The 23,548-nt window shown below is 39.9% G+C and overlaps 1 protein-coding gene across 3 annotated transcripts in view; it reads left to right on the top strand.

The window, feature by feature from the left end:
* PRKCA (protein kinase C alpha) overlaps positions 1–23,548 on the top strand; it is a 144,934-nt gene that overhangs the window by 23,812 nt on the left and 97,574 nt on the right. The gene's annotated exons all lie outside the window — the stretch shown is intronic.

Here is a 23,548-nt window from a genome sequence, read left to right as displayed (position 1 = left end):
TTTGGGGTGAGTGATGCCAAAACCAAATTCTCCTCCTTGAATGGCCCAGGCCAGGGAGGATGAGGTGTAGCCCCACAAACCAACCAACTGTCACGTATTTGATGTATTTTATTTTTAACCTTTTCATTTCCCCACAAAATTAATTAGTCTTTAAACTCCTATAAGAAAGAAGTTTTCTAAAAATAGCCATAGTGCTCATCCCCTTGACTGCATTTTGTTGAGTATTAGGTATCGCTCCTGGCTGCTCTGTATGATGCTTATTTTTAGGGCTTCTATTAATATATTCAAAAATATGATGTAAGAAGACTTGAGACAGTGTTAAATTGGAAAACTTCATTACTGTCTTTGTAGTTTTCACTGTTAAATATGAGTTGAAATCAATACCAGTGTTTAATACAGGAAGTTTTAAAGGGAAGAAGCTGAAGTATGTGACAGCAATTTTGGTATTTCAAAAAGCACAAATTTAAATGAGGGAAAGTTGCTGGTGCTCCCTGGCACTTCAGGCAGGCCCTGTAGTGCTCTCAGGATAAAGGTTCTGTAACAATGGTTATCTCAGCTGTGTCTCCTTGACAGTGTTGCAAAGCCCCAAATCTCTTAGATGATGTGCTCTAGATTTTTTTCACCACATTCTGCCATCCTAAAAGGAAAAAAAAAAAAGTTAATGGGGAGCTTAGTAACCTCTAATTGTTTTAAACATGAATTCTGAAAGTTTTGCTCTCTCATCAGCAGCAATTTGAGAATGATAAATCACCTTTCTGATGGCAGCAGCCTTATTTCCATTCTGCAGTCTTCTGCTTTGTTAAGGCAGGGCTCTAACTGCTGGGACTGGCTGACAGATCCTGCAGGTTCATTTTCACTCAATACTGAAGGCAGCTGCTGTGCATTTAAAATCCAGCCTGTTATTTCAGCACTGATGAGTTTTATTTTCTACCCTGCACCTTTTCCTTTTCCACTCACAGGGCTGCCAGTGACATTTTTATCTCAGAAGTGCTTGGATCTGGTGCCAGTGATGGTGTGTTAATTTGAGGACAAATAAGTATAAACTTGTTGTTAATAAGTTTAGGATGGAAATTGCTGATCTTCTGGCTGCTGGGGAGCAGTTGTCCAGGAATAGCTTTGTGAAGAGATTAGCAGACCAAGAAACCAAGTGATTTCAATATGACCTTCCAAAAAAAATGGCCGTGGTTGCCAGAAGGAGCAAGGGGCTGGATTCAATTACCCTTGGAGGTTCCTTTCAGTCCTCTGGTCCTAATTAAGCAGGATTTTGCTCTATTCAGCTAATAAATTAATAATGATCTTGTAAGTGCTGATGATAAGAGATAGAAAAAAAATAATTGAAATTAAAATCTTATTTTATAATGTATGGAAGCTTCTGTATTTGTAAAAATATGATGATATGAAGACAAGCATGAGCTCGAAGGTTTTTACCAGATTTTATATTTTTTGCCTCCTCAAAGGCTGTCACTGTGTCAAAATCTGTTTTGGAGGGTTTGTTGTTGTTTTTTTTTTTATTCTTTTTTATATGATGCATTTCAGTAATCTCCTTGTAATCCCATGATAAACTGCTTAGTTTGATGGAGAATGTTAGATGTTATTAGTAAAATAGTTGGCCCCTGTGAAATCAGTTTCATTTTCTGTTCTGCTTTCAGAGGATGTACCCTTCCCAGCTGTGTGGCCATCCTTGCATTAACCTAATCAACCTCTTTGTGAGGAAGGAGATGTGTCCTGGATTAAATTCTTAAAATCAGGCCATTGGGAACAATACTGGACAATCTGCATTATTTTAGCTTGTTTACTTCTTTTATGTGTGTTCTGCTTTCTGATAAACATTTCTTTTTTGGTAATTTTGCTTTTTCTTCTGTTGTTCTGTTGTTGTCTTGCTGTGTAGACTTTTTCTGGGAGGATTGCACTGGTTATTAAGAGAATTTAACAGTCCTTGTAGGCAGGTAAAAGCTGCATATATTTGTCTCTTTCCTGATTGCCTTCAGGTCTTCTAAGCAAGATAAGTACTTCCCTTAATTTGTAGGACAATTTGGGGCATAAATGTGTCATAAGCTTGTTAAAAACACGTACAGAAGGTGTTGAAAGTCCCTATTTGAAGTAATTTCATATTCATTAGAATACAGCATGCTCCTTAATTCAGCTTTGATGTTTTCTTGCTGATTTTTTTCCAGTCCTTTCATTTTCATATGCCAAATAGACCTAAAATGAGCATATCCCCCTAGGTATAAAGAGAGGAGTGCTCTTGTTGCTAAATTATAGATGTGGGGGGAGGGAGAAGAGTGGTTGTTTGAAGATCCTCTTATTTGTGCAAAAAACACAGATAGGATTTAAACAGTTTGCTGGAGCTTCCCTCCCAGTCTTATTGCCTTGCTTCAAGGAATAAATATATTTTTTTAAAAGCTCTGCGTTTAGGGGAGGTACAGACACTCCTATCCTTTACGTAGTTTGCTGTTTTTAAAATATTCAGATGATGTTTGGAAAAAAAAAATCCCTGTATCTTCTGCAGCACTGAAAGGAAAGTCTCAGAAAAAAAAAAAAAAAAAAGGGAACTACCTGGATACAAACTGCTTTCCTTGGCTCAGTTTATAAATTGCACACCTTGTTGGCTTCAGGCAAGGTATTGAATTTTACTTACCTGCACTACAGTGTCTGCACTAATGGAGGCTTTGGCAGCAATTTGCAGCAGAGCTCCAGCATCACTTGTAAAGGTGCTCAAGTTCTCCTGTGTGGGATGGATTTGGTGCTTACCTTGAGTGCTGCCCTACACTTCAGGTGCTTCACAGAAACTCAGCCTGAACGTGGATTTAACCCCAATTACGGCCCTGAGCCTTTGCTTGCACTGGCTGGGGCAGATTGGTTCCAAGGTTGCCCTATTTTTAGGTTTATAAGCCTAATGAGTGGAGTCCTAGAGAATCTCAAGCTTTATGTAACCCTGATGTTGGCTCTGTTTGTGGGGCTCCTGGGAATATGCCTGGTGCTTTTTATAAGCAGCTTCCCTCCCTGTAATGGATAGCTGAGATAAATCTTGTTCCTAGAGCGAGCCTGCTATTGATGATGACACAAGTGTATGAACAGGAGCTCAACTAAAAATCCATTTTAATTTCAGGCCCCATTAGTGTTGCAGAGAGAAATCATTATTTGTTAAACAGAAAATAAGGACTGATACCTCTCTGAACTGTTTGTTTCAAACCCAAAAGTGGAATAAAATACAAACGTGTTGATTGATCTTCCTCTTTATTTCATTATTTCTTTGGCTGTTTGGAAAATGAACTGGAGAAAAAAATGAGTAGACTGAGACTGAGGTAAAAATAAGAAAATTACTGTGACATGAGTTGGGGAGGTCAGAGTGGATTTGTTTCTTTGTGTAGTTGCATAATTGTCGCTGTGTTTGGAGCTTGAAATAAGTACTAATCCTCTACTGGTCAGGAAAGTGTTAAGTGATCTAAAAGAATTCTTAAAAGTTTTTAATGTTCTGCAAAGATTTATTCCTTGCCTAATTGATAAACTCTGTGTTATTTAAGATTGTGTTGCCTCTTTAAAATCAGCATTATGTTCAACCTTAGTGGAGATTTCTCTTGTCCCATCTGGCTTTTCTGGGAAACATTGACCAAATCTTTGGTCTCAGTGTTTTGTTTTGTTTTGCTTTTAATTACTGCCATACTTGTTTAATTAAAAAAAGTTTAGCATTGGCTTTTCAAGCTATTGAGATAAAATGAAAGCATTTTATCTGGAGTGACTCTTTCTCATTGCTTGGACCAAATCTTAATTTACACAATCCAAAACACTTGCATCCAAACACTTTTTTGGCCCAGCAGAAGTCCTCAAAATGGAACCAGTCCTAATGACAGCAGGACATTTCAGGAAGGCAAGTTCCCATGAAGGTGCATTGGATCATGTAACTGACCCCAAGTTTTGCCTCATATCTCATTTTTTTCTCCTTGAGAGAAACCTTTCAGGGGACACCATCCTCTCTCTCTTTAAATTCCCTTCTCATTGACTTCAGAACATCTGGTTGCTGTTAGGTTCGCACTGCCAGCTCTTCATGCACTGCTGAATTCCTGGTACTGAACTGCAGAAACTGAACACTGCAGGATCCAGCAAATGGATTTGGGGTGTCCCTAACACAAGGTGGCAGGAAGTCCCATTCTTACGTGGAATTCCTTGAGGGTTTGGGAGCACATGGGATCAATTCCATGCTGTCCTCACTGAGCCTCAGGGAGGTGTTGCAGTGACTGCAAACAGTGGAAGTACCCAAGGTTTAAACTTCTGCAGCCATTAAATTCAGGGTGACACAGGGCTTGGCAGCCAAGGCTTTGTGCAGTCTTCTGAGTGAGTTTTAAAACTTTAACTGAGTTAACCTCCCCTGCAAAAACAAATGCACTGCTTCTTGAGCTTCCTGCTTCAAAGGGATCTGGTATTGCTGCAGTCACTTAAATAAGCCCTAACAGGTGTATTTTGCTCAGATTCCTTGGTTGCAGAGTCACAATCAATCATGGTAGCACTGACCATATTCTGATGTATTAATTTCTCCTGATATATTTTTTCTAGCACAATTAAGACCTTTCTTTGAAGACATAAATATAAAAATCTGCAAACAGCAGGATGCTGTCACATGTACTTTCTTAATTGCATGCAGTTTTTGCCTTATTTTTTGGGGTTTTTTTTTTTGAAAAGAAAATAATTGCTGTCTTTTTCATGTAGTTCTGTTGTCAAGAGTATGGTCTGTGTCCTTATGGGTACATCAGGCAGTGGTACTGTCTTACGAATGTTTTTGTAGTTTTTTTTTTTTATGCTTGAATTACAGCCATATATTTTCCATCCCCTAATGTCTCTTAAGTGTAAATGTTGTGGTGAAAGTAATGAGAACAGGGACAAAAGCAAACAAGACAATTATGTTGCTTCCAGCTACATCGGGCCATGCCATGCTTGGGTGGAATGTCAATAATACATAAAGTAATATGTAATGACACTTTTTATGTGTGAAAGTTGTCTGGAAATCCGTGTGGAATAAGAATAAATCTTTCTGCTCTTGGTGCTGCAGGATCATTGCCTCGACCTTCTGGTAGTTCTGGCTTAGTCAGTGTTCAGAGAAATCACTTTTCTGAGCTGGCTGAACCAGGGTGCTTGTGCTCTGGGGATATTTCTAAGTTTCATTTTGGCAGCTCTTGCAAGTGCTGAGTGTGGGGCTGTTTAGAGCAGCTTATGGGTTTAGAGCAGCTTAAGCCTGTGGCTTATGGGTGACACCCTACCCTGCTTCCCACCAATGGCAGAAATTCAGAAGTCAGAACAAAGGCCAATAATGAGGATAAAAGGCAACATTCCTGTGGTAGCTGGGAGCTGGTGGTGCCCCAAGCCAGGCAGGTGCCCTGCCAGTGGTGTCTGACCCTGCTGCTCGGGGCTTTATCAGCCTCTTCCTTAATCCAGATGTTGGTGAAGATAATGCACCACAGCATTCTAAAATCAGCTGCAGCCATCTGAACTCAGCACTTTATCCAGACATTAATTTTTTCTGGCATTTTTAGACATTTGCTGCACTGACACAGGCAGGGCTGATACACACTGCTGAGGGAGATGGCGAATGATCTGAGATTACAACTGAGCTGTGTTATTGTGCTCTTGCCATCGTCTCTAATTAACAGATAAGTAAGTAGTACGGGCAGCACTGTCAGCAGAAGCTCAAGATGAAGCTTTTATCCAACTCTTTGCATTATTTGTGAACATCAGTCAACAGCAGAGCTGCAGTGGGCGGTAATGAAAGTAGAACGTGACATTTCTTCCCTTTCCCCATCTAATAATCTGACCTTTTGCATCACTCTACTTTAAAGCAGCTGAGTATTGTGAGAGTAAACTGTTTTCCCCCACCCCCACCTTTCATTTTTCCATGTGAAATGGAACAGAAACTCAGGTTAAGTGGAGGTGGAAGGGACCTCTAAGGTTGTTTGGTCAACCTCTGCCCTGGATCAGCTTTGAAGTTTTGTTGGTTTGCTCGAGGTCCTGTCTGGTTGGAGCTGGGATATCCCCAAGGGCAGAGCATCCTTGTTCTGGTGTTTTTTCATAGTATCTTGTTGGAATTTCCCTTCCTGCATCCTGTGAGCGTCAGGCTGAGTCACTTCACAGCCAGACACTGGCCCAGTCTAATCCTACTGCTTCCCTCCCAGTAAAACCAGTCTGGCCCTGAGGGTTACTGGTGCTCCCATGGGCTGAGCTGGACCTGGAATTGATGCTGGACCTGGAATTGATCATGAACTTTGTTCATTAGAAGCTCAGATCCCAGGGCTGGGCTGGTGTCCTGGGAGGGTGGGAAAGCACAGGCCAGTCCTGAGGAAATGGGATGTTATGAGGGTGGCTTCAAGGTGCATGATTGGGATCTTTATTGCCTCTCCACACCCGGATATATGGCCAAGCAGGCAGCCAATATTACTTCCTGTATGATGTGCCTGGAGAACAAAAAAACCACTCCAGAAATATCTATTACTCTTACCCATGTTTACTTATCTGTATAAACAAATTTTATCTATATCTATATATCTGTCTGTCTATCTAAACAAATTTTTGCATTCCTCATGACCTTTCTGAATTCTTTTTACTTGGTGTTTTCTTTTTTTTTTTATAAAAGCATTATTTTGATTTTTTATTCTTTTTTTATTGTGCAAAAGGAAGAAATTTTTTTCTGTAGCTCTCTATGACTTTCTAATGGCAGAAAACAAGAACAGTAATTTTTATTAAAGAGAGTTGTAGTTTGCTTCTAAACTAAGGTGGCTTCTCCCTATGTCTTGTATGTCTTGTGAGCTGTGAGTTTCCTTGAATCCAAACACTTGTTTGGCCTAGCAGAAGTCCTCAAAATGGGACCAGTCTTTATGACAGCAGGACATTTCATAACCCAGGCACGGATATGAAACAACATTCTGGGTTACAGGTCCTGTGTGTTCCCCACAACCACCACAATTCTGCTTGTGTGCATTATTAATCTCAAGGCAAATTCAGAGTTTGGGGGGTTTTTGGTGTTGGCCCAGCAGTTTGCAGAGAAGAACATGATATCTTTTGGCCACTTGTTTCCTGTTGAAATGAAGCAGTGGGGTCTAGCTAGAAATGTATTTTCCATACGAAAGAAAGAATTTTTTAGGAGGTAAAATAAGCAAACTGTTAAAAAATGATGGAACTGTTATAAAGGTGTCAAATTTCTGGTTTATCGTGAGAATTTCCTTGTCTGCAAATTTTAAGCAAAAGATTTACTAAATCTGTGGCCTCTCTGTATTGGACCTGTGAAAGAAGAGTGTTGGCAGAGTCTCCTTTTGCCTAAGTTGGCATCGTTTTCTGTGAAGTTAAACAGAAAATACCTTGGGAGATGTGCTGAGCCAGGCTGGAGCTTCAGGCTGCTGTTTGATTAAAAACACCACCCAGGCTGCTCTCACAGCCACACCTGGATTTCTGGAAGCTGCTTCTCTGTGCAGCCTGCTCTGAAAACATCCCCTTGTAGCTGCTCACTCATCACTGAATTTCAGAGTGCAAAAGTCCTGTTGGATTCAGCGTCAGAATTCTCTCCTGCAGTGCACGAGGTGGGGAAGACAAAGGAGCTCTCACTGCCTGTAACTCAGATGAGTCATGGATCAGTATGTGGGTTCAAAATGCTTGGTAGAGATGCTGTCTTTGGTGGATCCATTAAAAATACAGATTTATGATTAAAACTTTATTCAGTCATCTCCAAGAAATGGCAGAATTTTCAGATGCAATTAGAGCACAAGCTCATATTCTTTTGTTTGTGTTTGTTTCTTGGAAATGGATCAAGATTTGGATAAATTCACTTCTCTCCTTTCTCTGCTGCGTTTTTTTCTCAAGAGTTTCATTTCTTCCATTCACCTCAGACCTTGTAGTACATAGTGTCAGCTGGGATTTCTGATGCCCTGAATAATCAATACAAACTGCATTTGCTAAATTATTTCTTTAATGAAATTAGATGCACATTCTTTCCATCTCTTCAACACAAGCTTGGAGCATTGAAGCTGAAATTGTAGGAACTGCAAGTAACGAAACTGTTGTTCACACTTTCCAGGTAGGAGGTACTTAAGACAATTTTTTTTCTTTTGCCTTGATGGTTAAAAATCTATGGTCAAAAGTGTAAGTTTTTTTAGCTAAAGAGTAGCAAAATCTTTCCTTAAGATAAAGAAATTATTCTCTTTGGTCTACCCCAGTCTTTAATCATGTTTAGTAAGGAATGTTGCCCAAATTACCCTTAAATATTAAGCTGGCTTCAAATTAAGATTGCAAGGAATGGAACAGCCATTTTTATTGTCTTTTAAAACTCTGGAAGGGGCTGCCCAGGGAGCTGGTGGAGTCCCTGCCAGTGTCCAGGGAAGGTCTGGGTCTGGCTCTCAGTGCCCTGGGCTGGGTGACAACGTTGGGGTCAGTCACAGGTTGGGCTCTGTGACCTTGGAGGGCTTTTCCAACCTCAGTGATTCTCTGATCCTGGTGTGCAGAGATGTGGTTTTGCCCGTTCATGGCCGCTTTTATCCTTTAAAAATATTTTAGTGTAGCAGGAATTGTTTGCTTTCTTTCATTCAATAGGAATAATTCCATTTTGTGTCCAGTACGAGTTTGTATAAGGAAGCTTTGACTTTTTAAGTATTACAAGGATTTAATTATCAATTGTTATTAATATTCAGCTGAATTAATATTCAACTGAATTTTGTAATAATTAAACTAGCAGTAGTGTCTTAGCTAGTGTCTTACCTTAGTGATCAATCTGCAAACACTTAAGCTTTCTCCTGTTGGATTTTTCTTTTAGTACAATTAACTAACTAACCTTTAGGATTAATTGATGGTAAAAAATGTTTCTCCTGTAGCTTAGCAGATGACTTTGCACACGTGTGTGTGTCTTCATGGTTCCCCTTTGTGCATTTCTTTTTATATCTAAGCAACTCTAGGTGTAAATTTGGTGGTGTTTTTATTTTTTATTTTAAGAACACACAATGCTGTGGTTTCTGTATTCTGCAAAGATGACTTTTCAGTCCACCATCACATTAGAAGCTTCTTTTGGTTTCATTTTTGAAAATACAGAGACAAAAAAAATCTTCTGAAGAGGCAGAGTGGATTGTGTGATGGGTTAACTTAGAGAAATAATGACCACTGGAGATGTAGTTGAAGTCAGTATTGGAATTAGATGTACTAGAGGGTAATATTGCCTGGCACCAACCCTACCAGTGGAATGTTGGCAAAGTTCTCTGCCTGTTTGTCAGCACGTTTTTGCTGTGTGTTGACTGTGACCTAACTGCACTGTATAAATCCCCAAAAGGTTCTTTATCATAGAGTACAAATCCTCCTCAGTATTAAAGATATGCATATTCAGAAACTCTGTCCTCTTGGTTCTTGTTATATTGAGCTAAAAGCCTTGGCAGAACCATTTCTAGAAAATTCCCATTACTGGGTTTGGGATATGGACTTGCTGCTCACTTAGAGCTCTCTTTAATGACAAACACTACTTGGAAATGGCTTAATTGGATTGTCTGCTTAATAGCATTAGGATTGTTGTGCTGGTTTAGCTGAGCTCTAATGGCCCTTTGCTGGTTAAGAGATCAGCAAAGCAGCAGAATGCAAAGAGAATCTTCAGATTTGAGAGAAGAGTCTTTGCACCTCAGAGAGCTGCTGTCCCTGATAGAAAAGTAAGAGGCTGCTTACTTAAGGGAAGGAAAATGCTGAATACATTTTCTATATTGACTCAGTTTAGTGGAAATGTTTTATTGCTGCTTCATAACTGCTTCAACAGCTGCACATTTCAATTTCTGGTCAGCCCTGAGGTTGGCACAGACAGTTGTGCCAGCACAGAGAAGATTTTTAGGTTCTATTCACAGTCTTGGTCCTACAGCTTTAAAAGGGAATCTTTCAGACATTCTCAACCCCTGGAAAGTGGGAGAATAAACTTCTGGGTGCTTTTTGACACTTCAAGTAGGTAATTTCTGAAAACACAAATTTTGCCAAAGCCCTCATGTCTGGAGAGAAGAATCCAAAGGGATAAATAGCCAAGTGTCCTAGTGGAGAGAAGGGTTAAATGAATTTGCAGCCCATGGTTTGTGGACATTCTTTATTGAGCAGAATATGGGTGGAGTTTGTGTGGGCAGTCGTGTTTAATATTCCTTCTGGCTCTCAGGGAGTTCTTGCAAATTGTTTGAGATGTCTGGTTCCCCATTAGCTCAGTGTCCAGTGAATGCTTCATTGGTCCTGCTCTTTAATGTGATTACAGGAGACTAGTTAGGCTGATAAAAACTCCTTTGTTACATGTATATAATACATATTTAACAGAATTCCAAGAAGCAGATGGCTAATTAGATAGCTTGGTGATGCTAAGATGATCATATGTTCTAGCTCTAAATAAAAATTTAACAAAGCTTCATTTGAATATTTTAAACAGACTTACATAATGTTTTCTAGTTAGTATTAAGTAAGGTGAATACTTTTGGGATTGTCCACACTGATGTGAAAAGACATCAGAGTTCTGTTCCGTGTTGGACTGGGGTTATCTGGTGTTTGACTGGGATTCTCTTTCTTGAAGCAACACAAACTAAAGGGGGGGTTGTGGTTATCATTTCACTCTGCACATTTTCTCATAACCCTATCCAAAGTGAAATTACATAAATACTAAATATACATGGGAAACTTCATTACTTTTAATAACATTTCTACATTGATGATGAAATTCTGAGGCATTATATCATTGGAATAACTTCTTTTTGTGTGGTATCTTTCTGACTGCATGTCAAGTTGTTTTCACAGTAAAATTCAGGAAAAGAAAACTACAAGAAAGTTGTGAATAAAAAACATTTAGAAAATTACAAGGGGAGAGAGAAAAAAGGGATTACAAAACTCCTTGAAATTCTTACTTGAAAATAAATTGAATGAATGAAGTTCACTATGGAAATTTAGGGAAGGCAGATATTTCCCAACAGTGAGTGTGTGGTGGAAAAAATGAAGATAAAGTCATAGAAGAGATGTATGTAAAAGGGAGAAAGAAAATCCAGTTAGATAAGTAGGGAAAAGGAACTTTTAAAGTAATGACAGGCAGCTTTGTAATTGGATCTGGGAATGGAGAAGTCACTCAATGGCTCATAAGCTTCTTCTGAAGAATTTTGTTTCCTGAGACTGATCGCATTATATGGTGCCATACCTGACTGTTTGCATTAAATCCTGTTGTGTTACAAAGGTGAGCTGAGAACACTTCTGCACAGTGCCATGGACCACAAGAGTAGTTTTTTATGGAGGCCAGAACTTCAGGAAAGTTTTCTCATATATTTGGTGTGAAGGAATCGGCACAAGTTCTCCTCCCTTTCCCCTTCCTCCTTTTCATGATCACGGCTTTTCAGTCCCAGGCTTGATAAGCAATATGAAGGAGGACACTTGCATTGTTTGCAGTCTGTGCAGAGGCAAAAAGTATAAAATGCTTGATAATATCTCTGTGTTTTTGAGGCTTTTTGCAAGACAAATTAAAATTTGATTATCTAGAATGACCTCAGAACAAATCCAGGTTACTGTTTCCTTGCAATCCAGCTGCTTGTCTGTGTCTCCACAGGAGATTTTCTAAGTTCCACCCTCAAAAGAAGTGAACACTGTTGGCAGACACATTCATGCTGTATTCACATTTTGGATTTTATTTCAAGTAGTCTGTCTAGGCAGGGTCAGGAGTGTTATTTGCAATAACCTTGCTTTTTGGAGCCAGCTGAGTGAACAGGGCTGCTGCCATCCCGTACAGTGGAGCATGGCTTGGCTCCTCTGAACCACACCAGAGGAGAGGGAGAAGGTGTTTGCCTCTCTCTTTTAATTGATTTCTTCTATCCCTCTCCAACAAGCTGTCAGATTGGAATGTTTGCCCCAGTTTTCTTTGTCATATGTAGAGGTAGTGGGTTGGCTGTTCAAAGCTGGCAGGAATCGGCAGATATTGTGCCAATAAGGAGAATTCAGATGCCATAGATGCCTTATAATATTGGGGGAAGCAGTGGGATTCAGGATTCATGCTCTGAATTGCATTTGTAGGGCTGTCACCACCCAAGTGCTTGGACACTGAAGAGTTGTTTTCCCATATGGAACTTTCACTGTATTATTCTCTGTAAATGCTAAGCCAGTGGTTCTGTAGCTCTTCCTAATTCAGTTGTAGTTCTGTAATTCATTGAATTTGGTTTTAGCTATCATGTCATGATGGAAGAAAAAATTCCCTCACCATTTAAAAGATTCCTGTATCCTAATTTTACATGAGCTCAGCACTGATATTTTTGCACAAAAGAACAGATTGGAGTTAGAGGAATAACGTGAGTCCACACAAAACAGACAAGATTGGCTCAGCACTGATTCCTGTTTGCTCCTGCTACCTTGGAAACAAAGGATGGCATGACAACAAAAGCAATGCAGAAAGAAAGGTTAAACCTCCAAAACATTTGAAATGTATTCTTATGGGGAAACTCTTCCTTAGGATGGATTTCAGGATAGATTTTAAAGTTTTAGTGTAGGTAAGAATTGTCTGTTTCTCTCAGCCTCATCTTAGCATGAAATGAAGACTTCAAACTAAAAATATAAAGAGCTGATTTTAATGTATTGGTTCTTGAAGCATTAAATTTTGGGAACAAAAGAAAAAAGGTCTAAGGTCTATCTGCAGCTAAAATATATTTTAGTCTGAACCATTCAAGGGGTTTTTTTTGGAATTTTTTTGTTAAAATCTTCCTAAAACCAACTGTTTCTTGTGTTGGTGGAATTCAAGGTAGGGACCATAAAGATTTGGGGTTGCAGTCCAGCAGTGTTCTTGGCTAAATTGCTGCATTTTTTTCTTAGCCCTGCAGTGCTCTGAGGTCAGCATGGCACAGCAGTGAGGATCACTCAGCTCGTGCTGCACCAGGGGAGAGGTTCTGGAAATTCTGTTTCTCCTTCTGCTCCTTCTGTGTCCTGAGGGGCCTCCTCACTGAAGCTGGGGACAGCAACCCCCATACCCTGGACCTCCTGAGCCCACCATTAACACTTTGAAGTGTTTTGGGGCTTTTTTAATTACTATTTTCCTTTTTTTTTTTTTTTATTTGGACTGCTGTTTTATTGTTCATCTCTGTTCTTCAATTGTCTGCTTTGATTTCCCAAATAACTCAATTTATCCAGGTTAATGATACTAAAGACAAATGTCAAAATATGTCAAAAATCAAATGCTTGAGCTCAGATTCAGAATGGGCTCTCTGTAGAAGGAAACAGCATTAGAGCTTTCAAGAAAAAAGGAATTTTAAACATTTCTTTTTATAAATAGTTGTCTTACATAGGTGTAAACTCCCTAATTCATTAACACCGTGCTTTGCTGTTGGGTTAGGTCGTTCAAAGGCTGTGCCAAAAGAGGAAAGAAAGGAGGTATTTATGTTTTGAATAAACAGTTCTGGTGTACTTTGAAGGTCTCTTTATTCATGCTGAGGCAGCAGCGAGGTGAACAAACAGTGTTTGCTTCCCTTTTCAGTTCATGCTCCAGAAGGGCTTTCCCTGTTTGGTTGGACTCTTTCAGTGCAGTCACCCAGCAGCTTCCAAAGGCCTTTGATTCAGACATTTAATGAAAATGCAAAACCAGACAGAAAACAAGGGTCCTTAGAAAACCTAAACTGGAATCCTGCGAGTCCTGAAGTTCTGCTACAACTCAGTAACAAGCCATTAGAATGGTGCTTTAATTCTTAAATACAAATTTCCAATAAGGGCCAAAAATTTTAAGATTTTTTTTAAAGCCATTTGCAAGTTACCATGCTACCAAACACAGTTTGGGAACTGTACATGTTACAATTTTACAACTCTCTGCATGGCCACAGTTTTTACAAATTAGGATCATGTGTAACATTACCAAATACAGGTTAAAACTTCCCAAACTGAAGGTAGAAAAAAAGCTTCCTGCAGGAAACCCTTGCACTGGTTTGATTGCAATTTTTACAACTACATCTTCCAACAAGCTTTTCTGCAATTGTCAAACAAAGAAATTTTTTTCAATTGTCACACAAGAACGAGGTACTATAATTCAAAAGAGAAAATGTATTACAAGTCAATTTTTGCAGTCCTCAGTCTGTATTTAGAAGGTGAGAGGAAAGAAAGGGCGAAGGATGTCAAAAGTTAAACAGAAATGTAGGAATTATGATGGTACATAGGGTCTATCTTGGAACTGGCACAAGCTGATTCCACTCATAGTTAATTTTAAAATGGAGACATGATCCTCACTGGATTGGTTTTGTCTGTAATTATTAAAAGCACAGTAAATGTCTCTGTTCTGTCCGTTTGTCCATATTTAGGAGCATTTGAATGATCCTTCTCTAAAGTATTATAATATGGATAATAGAGAGGACATGTATTACCTTTTAGCTATAAATGCAAAACTCTGAATTGCTAAAGAAAATGAGGCAAAATTTTCTTTAACTCCTGCAGTTTTCATCATTTCTAATCTCAGGGGCTCCCAGTGCAAGAAGCTTCTGTTTGTCTTCCCTGGCTGTACCTGTCACAGCAAGTTGGCATTTTGCAGGGAGCTCCTAATGGAAATGGCATTCTGCTGGAATCTGTCTGCTCCACGCAGCAGGAGCTTCCAGGCCTCCAAGTCCCTCACCTCAAATGCTTTTTTAAAATTAAACCTGCATGCACTGGACTAATGTTGAACTGTTTGGGGTTTTTTCCCTTGCTCAGTTTGGGGGAATGATGATGGTGGTTTCGTTCTCTCACCCAGCAAAATTCACCTTGTGAGCATCCTCTGCAAAGGGAGGACTTTGTGGTCAGAACTGGGGAAATGTTTGGAATGTCTCTCAGAGAAAGCTGTCATAGTTCTGCTCCCTCAGATCACAGAAGTGTTCCATATATTTGTGAAAAGGGAGAAAGCTCAGGAGTCATTTCAGCTTGTTCTCCTGATACTGAGCTACCATAAATATCCTTTCGTTATTTGGATCTCTTTGTAGGCTCTTCTTTTCTTACTCTGCTATTGAAGCATTCAGACTGCACGTATTTCTGATGTAACTTCTTTAGAATGATGTTTAGAACAAGTTTTTTAGTGGAAAATTGCTGAAAAAAATGTTCATTTCAAACTGTACTGGAAATTAGTTATAAAAGGAACTATATGAGTCATTCATACAGCCATATTTTACAGAAAACTTCTTTTTTTCATAATTTTTGGCATGCATTTCTTCACAATGCTTCCCATTATAATTGTTCTGTTAAAATGCTATTTTATTAGGCCTAAATCAGGAATTCTTTGACAACATCTTTGCTATGTAGCACCTAGAATTTGGCTGTAATTTGCTCCTTAAAAACTTCCTCCTGCCTGACATGGAGCTGAGGTGGGGGGAGAATCCTGCATCAGACAGGACAGAGCTGTCAGCAGAAGTCACCTCTGAAATGAATTACATGACAAGATTGAGACTGGCAGCAAGGCTCCTTGTGTTTTGGTTACAGACTTTGTTTATATTCTCACTGGATCATTTTTCATGCTGATTTATTACAGGAGAAAATGACATTCAGAGTTCATGTTAATAGTTTGAAAATTCAGCTTAGGAAGCAAGAAAATTCCCCAAAAATAGAAATATAGAACTTCCTCTAGTCTAAATGTTCTGTAGATACCCTGATATAAAAGGAGCTGTGATCAGCCACACCAAGGAGAGATTGGCTGCCTGAATGTATCCATTTTAGAGAATAATGGTAAGTGGAAAAATGAATACATTTTTGAGAACATGGTAAGGGAAAAATTCCAGACATGAAGAGGCAGAGGATGGTAGTAGTCATATTTTTCCAGGAAATTACTTCAACTGGTGTGAAAGAGTATTATTCATGATGGGACTGGGCTGAAGGGAAATAGACATCTCTAAATTCTGCAGTCAAATTCTTTTTCAGGCTGTTGAAGACCGTGAATGAAACATTCATACTTTGAATGAACATGTTGTCCCTGAAGACAGTCATGTTTTGAGCAGAATAAAAATAGTAGTTGAAAGAATGGAAAAGAGTATTAAGTGTGTTAAGCAAAGGAACAAAAATTTCATGTTAGAGAGCAGAGCTGATTTCAAGTTTTTATTACAATACAGCTTTGGGATGTTTTTTGTTGCATTTTCTGTGTGCATATATGTGCTGGAACACACATAAAGTCCTAAAAATGAATAAAAAAAACCATTTTGGCAGCTAAGTCACACTGCTCCCACAGAAAAAGCACTGAGGGAGGAGAATCCCTGCCCCTTAGCTGGGGTGAGCTGTTATTCCATCCTCATGGCCATGGGCACTTCTCCCCTGTTTTCCCCAGATAAAGCAACAGCAAAGTCCTCGTGCTTTCTTCCAGTTTGGAGACCTAGGAGACTTTTTAGAAGTAGTTTTCAATTACTGTTTCTGTTGGGCATTACACAGAGAAGGGATTGGAATAAGAGGTTAACGTTATGACCTGCTGATTGCTTTTTGTATAAAAGCCTGTTATTCAAACTGGAAATTCCACAGGGGTAGAAGTACTCAGTAAGTGACCCACGATACACAGTGTGCACTGTACCTCTATTATCTTCGTGATACAAATGATGTATTAATAGTTCAGATGATTAAAACAAAATTACATTAGCAGGAAGTAATCAGTGAAATGCATCCTTGCTTAAATCTGCTAAATCTACTAATACTTTTTTGGCTTTTAGTGCTGACTGCTGCAGCAGTGTAAATTTGATGCAGCATGCAGTCCAAAAGCCTCTTAGGCTCTTTTAATCTTAAAACCATGAAATGATGCAACTGCCCAATGTGTTGCTTCATTTGAGGAGCAGGCTCCTTGCTATAAATGAAGACCTATCACATGGACACAGATTTCCACTTGGAAATTCACATTTCTTACCAGTTAATCCCAAAATTGCATTGCTAATGTTGGTAGTGGCAGGCTGCTCTCGGACTTTGCCCAGCCATACAAAGAGAAAATACATGAATTCTCCTCTTGAAAAATAATAATAGCAGAAGTTACACCAAAAAGTTACTCTGGCTCCATTTTATTTTCATCTTGGAATTTCTTGGAGAGCATGGTCAGACAGTACTGGTTTGTGAATTTGTAAATTCACAGGCAGTTTGTAAATTTGTACACCTCTGAAAATTATTAAATTTCCACTATTTGAAATTGTTAAATATTGATAAAAAGCTACATATAAGTTGAAGTGATTTGGTTCATGCTAACCCAGTATATTGTACAAAAAGCTGTAAGTTTCACAGGTAAAAGCCCCAAAAATTGAAGTTGTGAAACATTTAGATGGGCAGAGCCTTCTTGTGAGTCCTGTTAAGCCTGTGGTGAGTGCTACACATAAGTCAATCCCAGAGAACACAGAAAATCACCAATTTTCATTAAATTCACTGATTTCAGTTAGAAAACTTCATGGCAAAGCTTGCAACCAGGAAAAGTTAGAGTATATTTTCCCCATCAGATAGAAAAGAGACAATTAAGACATCATCTGGGTCAGTGAATGAGTCTAGACACACTAATAGCCACCACGGAATTTGCATGTATTCTTTCAGCGTGCATAATATGGCCAGAAATGAGTCCAAAAAGGAAGGAATGAGCTGAAAGGGCTGAAAGTCAGTGTGCTCTATTTATAGGGGACTTTGGTCTGCCTGTCCTTACACACAGCCAGGCCCTAAACGAGCTCCCTGCAGCTCCCTCTGTGTTTGGAGGAGGCTCAAAGGTGATGTGATCAATGGCTGAGCCCTGGCTGTGGAAGGAGGGCAGCACTGAGGCTCCAGAACAGAGAGAAAGCAGTTTTTAACCTCAAACCCCAGCTCAGAAGTCTTCAGTGGTGCTGCTGGAAGCAGGAGGCAGAGCATCAGTTCTTGTTTGGGGATCCTCCTGGCTCGGGCAGAGCCAGGCACAGCAGCAGGGGCTCCCAGCTCAGTGCATGCACAGATTATCCTGTTAATTTAAACCTTAGTTTACTTTATCCAGCCTATACCAGGAGATGAATCTGCTCACATTTAAACACCAATGTTGTAAATGTTACACTGAGAGATGTCTCTCTGTACCCTGTGGAGAGGAGTGAGCTCTGCTCAGATGTGATCCTGAAGAATTTATTATAAGAGAGTAGCATCCATCTTTCCTAATACTTTTCTTTTTTACTTTTCTAATAATGCAAGCAGTTTACATCAGGATGAAGCACTGCCTATAACAGACATGCCTGCTTCCCTGTATTGATTACAGAGCTGTGAGCTCAAACAAACCCAGCCTCTGTTCAATGTCGAAATGTGCGCGTGCATAAATCCCCCTGGTGCTCATTTATAAACCTGTAATCATTGGGCAACCCAGGACAGGTTACTCCTGATGTGACTTGCTGAGTCATAATGCTCCAGCCAGGAAGGATAACCATTTTATTTACAAAGAATTGTCAATGGTAAACAAGAGAGAAACCAAGTCGTGTGTTGCTGAGCAGAAGTGAAAACCTGGTTCTGTTTTGACAGTGTCCATTAGCTCTGCTCCCTTGGTGATTGGAGGAGCTGGGAGGGCATTAACACAAATTTATTAACACCAGTGTGAACAAAGGCATCACATGAACAGAAATGTTTTTCCTCTTAAAGCAAATCAAGCTTTATTGTAAATTCCTGGCTAATAGAACGTTGAACGTGTACGGCATGGCTGGAAGTAGAATTTAAATGCACAAAGAATGCTGAGAAGGGTCATTCACTGAGAAGGCTGAAAGTCTCCTGAGGATGCTGAGGCTTTAATAATTCCTGAATCAAATTCAATAACTACCCTGAAGTAGGAATAATTTTCCTACTTCAGAGAAGAGGTGGTGTGGGGTTTCATCTTTGTCCTTTTCTTTTTGCCATAGGCCATTTTTAAAACCCTTTAACCGAGTCTTATACGTAAGATCCTGAAATGAAGATGCCAACAGAAAGTACAACAGGCCAATTTGTATTGTACAAGAACTCCTGAAAACAAGCTAAAATCTGCATCTCTCTAAATCAGAACAGTGTGTGCCAGCTGCTGTCAAAACAACACAAGTATAATAGAAGTTTGACAGGTTTTGGTTGCATCTTGCTCCAAAAAATTGAGCTAGTTAATGCACAACATAAACTGTTACAAAGTTAAACTCTTACTTCAGTTATTTCTTTTTGTTTCTATTTGTTTTACATCAAATTACTTATTTACAAGTGTAAGGAGCCAATATTTTGATCCACATGGGTTTTTTTGAAGGTGTAGGTCTGGTTCTTTTTGGTTTTTTTAGTAATAAGTCTGGTGAATTCACAGTTTGTCACTAATCCACAGCAGCCTCCTTTTCCCCCTCTCTGTAAGGTTTGGTGTTTCACTGACTCTTACAAGGGAGCAGAACCCACCTGGCAATGGAGACCCAGCTGGTGGCAGGAGACCACTTGCTAATCAATATCCTTCCATATTCCTTATATTCATTTATATCTCTTTATCAAATCTGTTAACTGCTGCACAAAATTAATTTCCTGGTGCGGCTTTAACAGCAGAGGTAAAAGATCATCTTTCCTGGCAGGATTTGGGGAATGGGAACTTTTTGATGAACATTTTCATGCAGGGGTCAGCCCTGGCGACCCTGCAGTGCTGGATCCCATCTGAACTGCAGTAGAACAGTTGTGTATGTGCCAGCTTTAGACTCAGACATTAGGAGGAAACTCTTGAAGGGTGCTGGGCCCCTGGCACAGGTGCCCAGAGCAGCTCTGGCTGCCCCTGGATCCCTGGCAGTGCCCAAGGCCAGGCTGGACAAGGCTGGAGCAGCCTGGGACAGTGGGAGTGTCCCTGCCAGGGCAGGGGTGGGATGAGATGATTTTTGATGTCCCAGCCAACCCAAACCTTTCAATGATTCTTTGATTCCATGTTCTGTGGAAAGGCTTTCCTTACTGTACTAGACATCAGGAATATGTGTTGGCATGAAGCTTTGTTTCATGCAACCTGTACAAGAACTTGACATTTCTTATAACATCTTACCAGTTAAAATAGGGTTTTTTTTCTTTTTTATTGTCCTATTCATGACAGCAAAAAGGAAATTAATGGCAGAGCTAAAGGAGAGCTGAATAACAGATTCAGCCGGAATTTCTTAGTCATGTAAAATGTTCTTATTAGATTAAAGTATTAAAAAATCCCAAAAAGCTCAGAGATTTGCATATTCCTTTAATGGGTTATTTTGAGCTTCCATTGAAGCAGATACACTTTCAGCAGATTGACTTAAATGCCAGTTGGGTAATAGAGCAAGAAGAAAAACCATAATCTCTTTCTTTGGAGCAGATAGTCATTTAAAGCTGAAATATGACTAATTACCACAACTGAACTTGTGATACCCCTTGCACTTGTTAATAGACTTACTGTGTTAACGTCTCTGTGAATGGTTGTAAAACCCAAACAAGGAAAAAAAGCCTCTTTTGTATTTTTAAGACAAATACAATCTTTTGTTGTCCCTCACAAACAAAATAAATAAATATATGAAATACCAGTTTACACCACGCAGCAGTAATTTCAAAGAAAAGTTTTTATTTTTGTGGCTTTTCTGCAGAAGCTGAACATAACTGAAATAGTTTAAATTGTTTTAAAAACTCTGTTTTGCAGAAATGGGAATGAGGTTCCATTATGCAGCAGGGAATTGAACCATGAATTCTGGATTACAGCAATACCTGGCATTACTATAATTAGTTGTAGTGTCAGCTGTTGCTTAGCAGAAGTATGTCCAAGACAAAAATGTAAAAAAACCCTTTTAATTCTGCAGCTGAACCTTAAGGAAGTGCAGAGAAGGAAGCAAATCTGAAGGCAAGGAAAGGAAGGAGCTGGGCTTTGTCCTCAGCATGGTCGGTGCGAGCTCTCAGTGCCGCACGATTTAAAAATAATAGAACCCATTCTTTCTGTTCATTGTGTTTTGTTACTCATCGTCAATTTGTTCCAAATCCTGAGTCACTTTCATAAATCTGTTTTTAATGAGTTTTAGCCAGTCAGTGAGTTTCAGAACAAATGCATCCGTTGGGTTTCCAGCTGTAGAAATCCTCACCAACTCCATCCACCGTAACTCAGGCAGCTGAGAATTTAACATCAAACAACGAATGCAAAGTCCAACCTTTGGCTCTAGGGGTGGATAATGATAAAATAAAGGGCAAGCAGATTGCTGGGGAAATGGGGCAAAACCCCATTTTGCTCTGTGATTTCTGCTGTGAAGGTGCTGAGCCTTTGGTGGAGGCTCTGGTGTCCTTGCACAACCCAGATCAGCTGCTCCAAACTGGCAGGAGCCTGGCCCTGTGCTGGAGCTGCAGTTCAGGCACTTCCCTGGCTGATTTCCTGCTCACCAATCCTTGGAATATTTTGCTGCATCAGCATAAAAGCAGTGCTGATGTGCCCAGGAGGGAATGCTTGGATGAGAAAATGCATTTGTGCCCACTCATCCAGGAGTGCCTGCAGAAAGTGGGGTCTGGTCCAGGGCAGGAATGAGCAGCTGGAAAGGTTTCCTTCAGCAGAGCTGCTGCTTTGTGCCCATGTGAAGCAGCCTAACACGCCTTTCTTCAGCAGGGTTTGACAGGCTGAGCTTGTTTTCAGTTTGGTTTTAGCTTGTTTTTAGTAGTTTTCTGCCCATCAAGCACAGTCAGTCTATGTCACAGGAGAATTCTTGCTGCACTGCAGCTGTGGGCTTTGGCTGTTGTAGCTTTGCCCTCCAATTTGAGGGGTTGTTTTCACCCATACTGGTGAAGAAATTGGTTTTCTAAAGAAGCTTTCTATGGAAGGAGTCTGGCTGGAGTCTTTTGTGACCTCTCACATTCTCTGCCTCTCTCGTGGCCATTTGCCTAAGACAGTTCAGTCCCTTTTGAAGCCCAATTCTCCACTGATTTTAGGAATTACATATTTGCAAATTAATCATGACAGCTTTAAAGCAAAGTTCCAGCTACACTGAAAACCCACAGTGCATCCAGGTATTAATGGAAGTTTGATCTCTTCTCTAGGAGTTTGTTGATGTGTGACACTGTTCTGTGTGGGATGCACTTGTCCAAACTTTGGAGCCTGAAACTACTTGTACATTTATTATATCCCTTCAGCATAACTCATGCAGAATTCATCTGTTTGCATGCCACTTGGAACCTCCTGGAATTTGTTATTTTCCATCTGCATCTCTAACAGTGTCACATTGTTTATGGAGAGAACATGCGGTTTTCTATAAATCACTCGCTTTCATACAGTTTTACTGCATTATTTTACTCCATTTGTGAAGGATTTAAGCACCCTGCAGTGTGCAGCATTACAAGGCATAAAGTGATTGAAAATAAAAACTATTTTTGGCTGGAATAATGGAATATTCACCATCAGAAATATGAAACAGCATTTAAGTGTGGGTGAGATGTAATGAATGAGCTGCATTATATAAAAGGGTATTACTCAAGCTATTAATTATAAGGACTTAAATTCAAATCTTGCTAGGGGAAAAAGTGGCTTTTTTATCCTGCTCCAAACTAGCTGTGGAATGATCTTTGTTTCCAAACTGAGGTCTAATGAGCAACATTGCCGAGCAGAGGCACTGTTCCGTTAGAACTTGGACATTCAACATTGAATATTGAATTCAACATTCAGCATTGAATTCTGTGATTTGGGAAGCAAGAGCTGTGAAAACACACACAGGAGCTCTGAGGAAACTGCTGCAGTGGGGTGACTTGCCCAGGCTCCCTGCATCATGTACCCTGTCCAATAAACCTGAAGGTTTTGTCCTGCTTTCACTTTTCTTCTTTTCTCATTGTCACTGCCCGGCCTTTAAAGCCCAGCAAAGAATCCTTGTCCCCCTGAAGTGCTCTAATTCTGGTCTCTGTGTCATTTCCCAGTGGGCTCCTGGGAGCACTCCCCAGCCCTGCTGACATATGTCCTTTGCCACCATTATTTGTGTTCTGTTGTGTTTGTGGTGCTGTCCTTGCCTGCAGAGGGGTTTGGCCATGTGGCCCCTGGCTGGCAGCAGCCCCTGGGCTGTGCTGCCCTGCAGGGCCCTGTGCTCTGTGCCAGTCACTGACTGCTCCCAGATGTCACCTGGGGCTGTGTGCCACACGTGCCTGTAGTAATTAGCTATCCTCTGAACAGAGAGAATCATAGTTCTCCCAGGGAAATCCTGGGAAGCTGTGTAAAAGCTGTAGGAAACTTAGATGAAAAAATCCAAACAATTATTATCTTTCTTTCTGTAACCATTGTTTGTAGATATAGCTCTCTAGAGTGTACTATTCATAGTTCACCAACAGAGTGAGAGAAAACTCCTAAAAACCAAGCAAGTCTTAAGCCCACCATTATTTCTATAAGAACTGTAAATTTCTAATAATAAATTGTCTTTTCATACCTTCTAATAATAGAGTCTCTGTATCACCTTTAGCTGTCCCCAGTACCTCTTCAGTAATAATTGCCTGGCTTCTGTTGGTTGGGATTTTCTTTCCCTTTTTTCCCCTGGCTCACTGAAGTCTAGCAGAGTGCTGCAGTTCAGCAGAGACTCCAGTGATACATTTCTCACGTGTGTTTAATTCTTTCTGCAAAAAAATAAAATATGCCCTTTTTAACTTATCCTCAGACCTAGTGAGATGATTTATTTATATGACACCTCTAGGAATGACTTATCACTTA

The sequence above is a fragment of the Camarhynchus parvulus genome, chromosome 18 (genome assembly GCF_901933205.1).
Source record: "Camarhynchus parvulus chromosome 18, STF_HiC, whole genome shotgun sequence".
NCBI classification, from domain to species: domain Eukaryota; kingdom Metazoa; phylum Chordata; class Aves; order Passeriformes; family Thraupidae; genus Camarhynchus; species Camarhynchus parvulus.
Note: the sequence above shows the minus strand (reverse complement) of the source record. Positions and strands in the feature narration are given on the sequence as shown.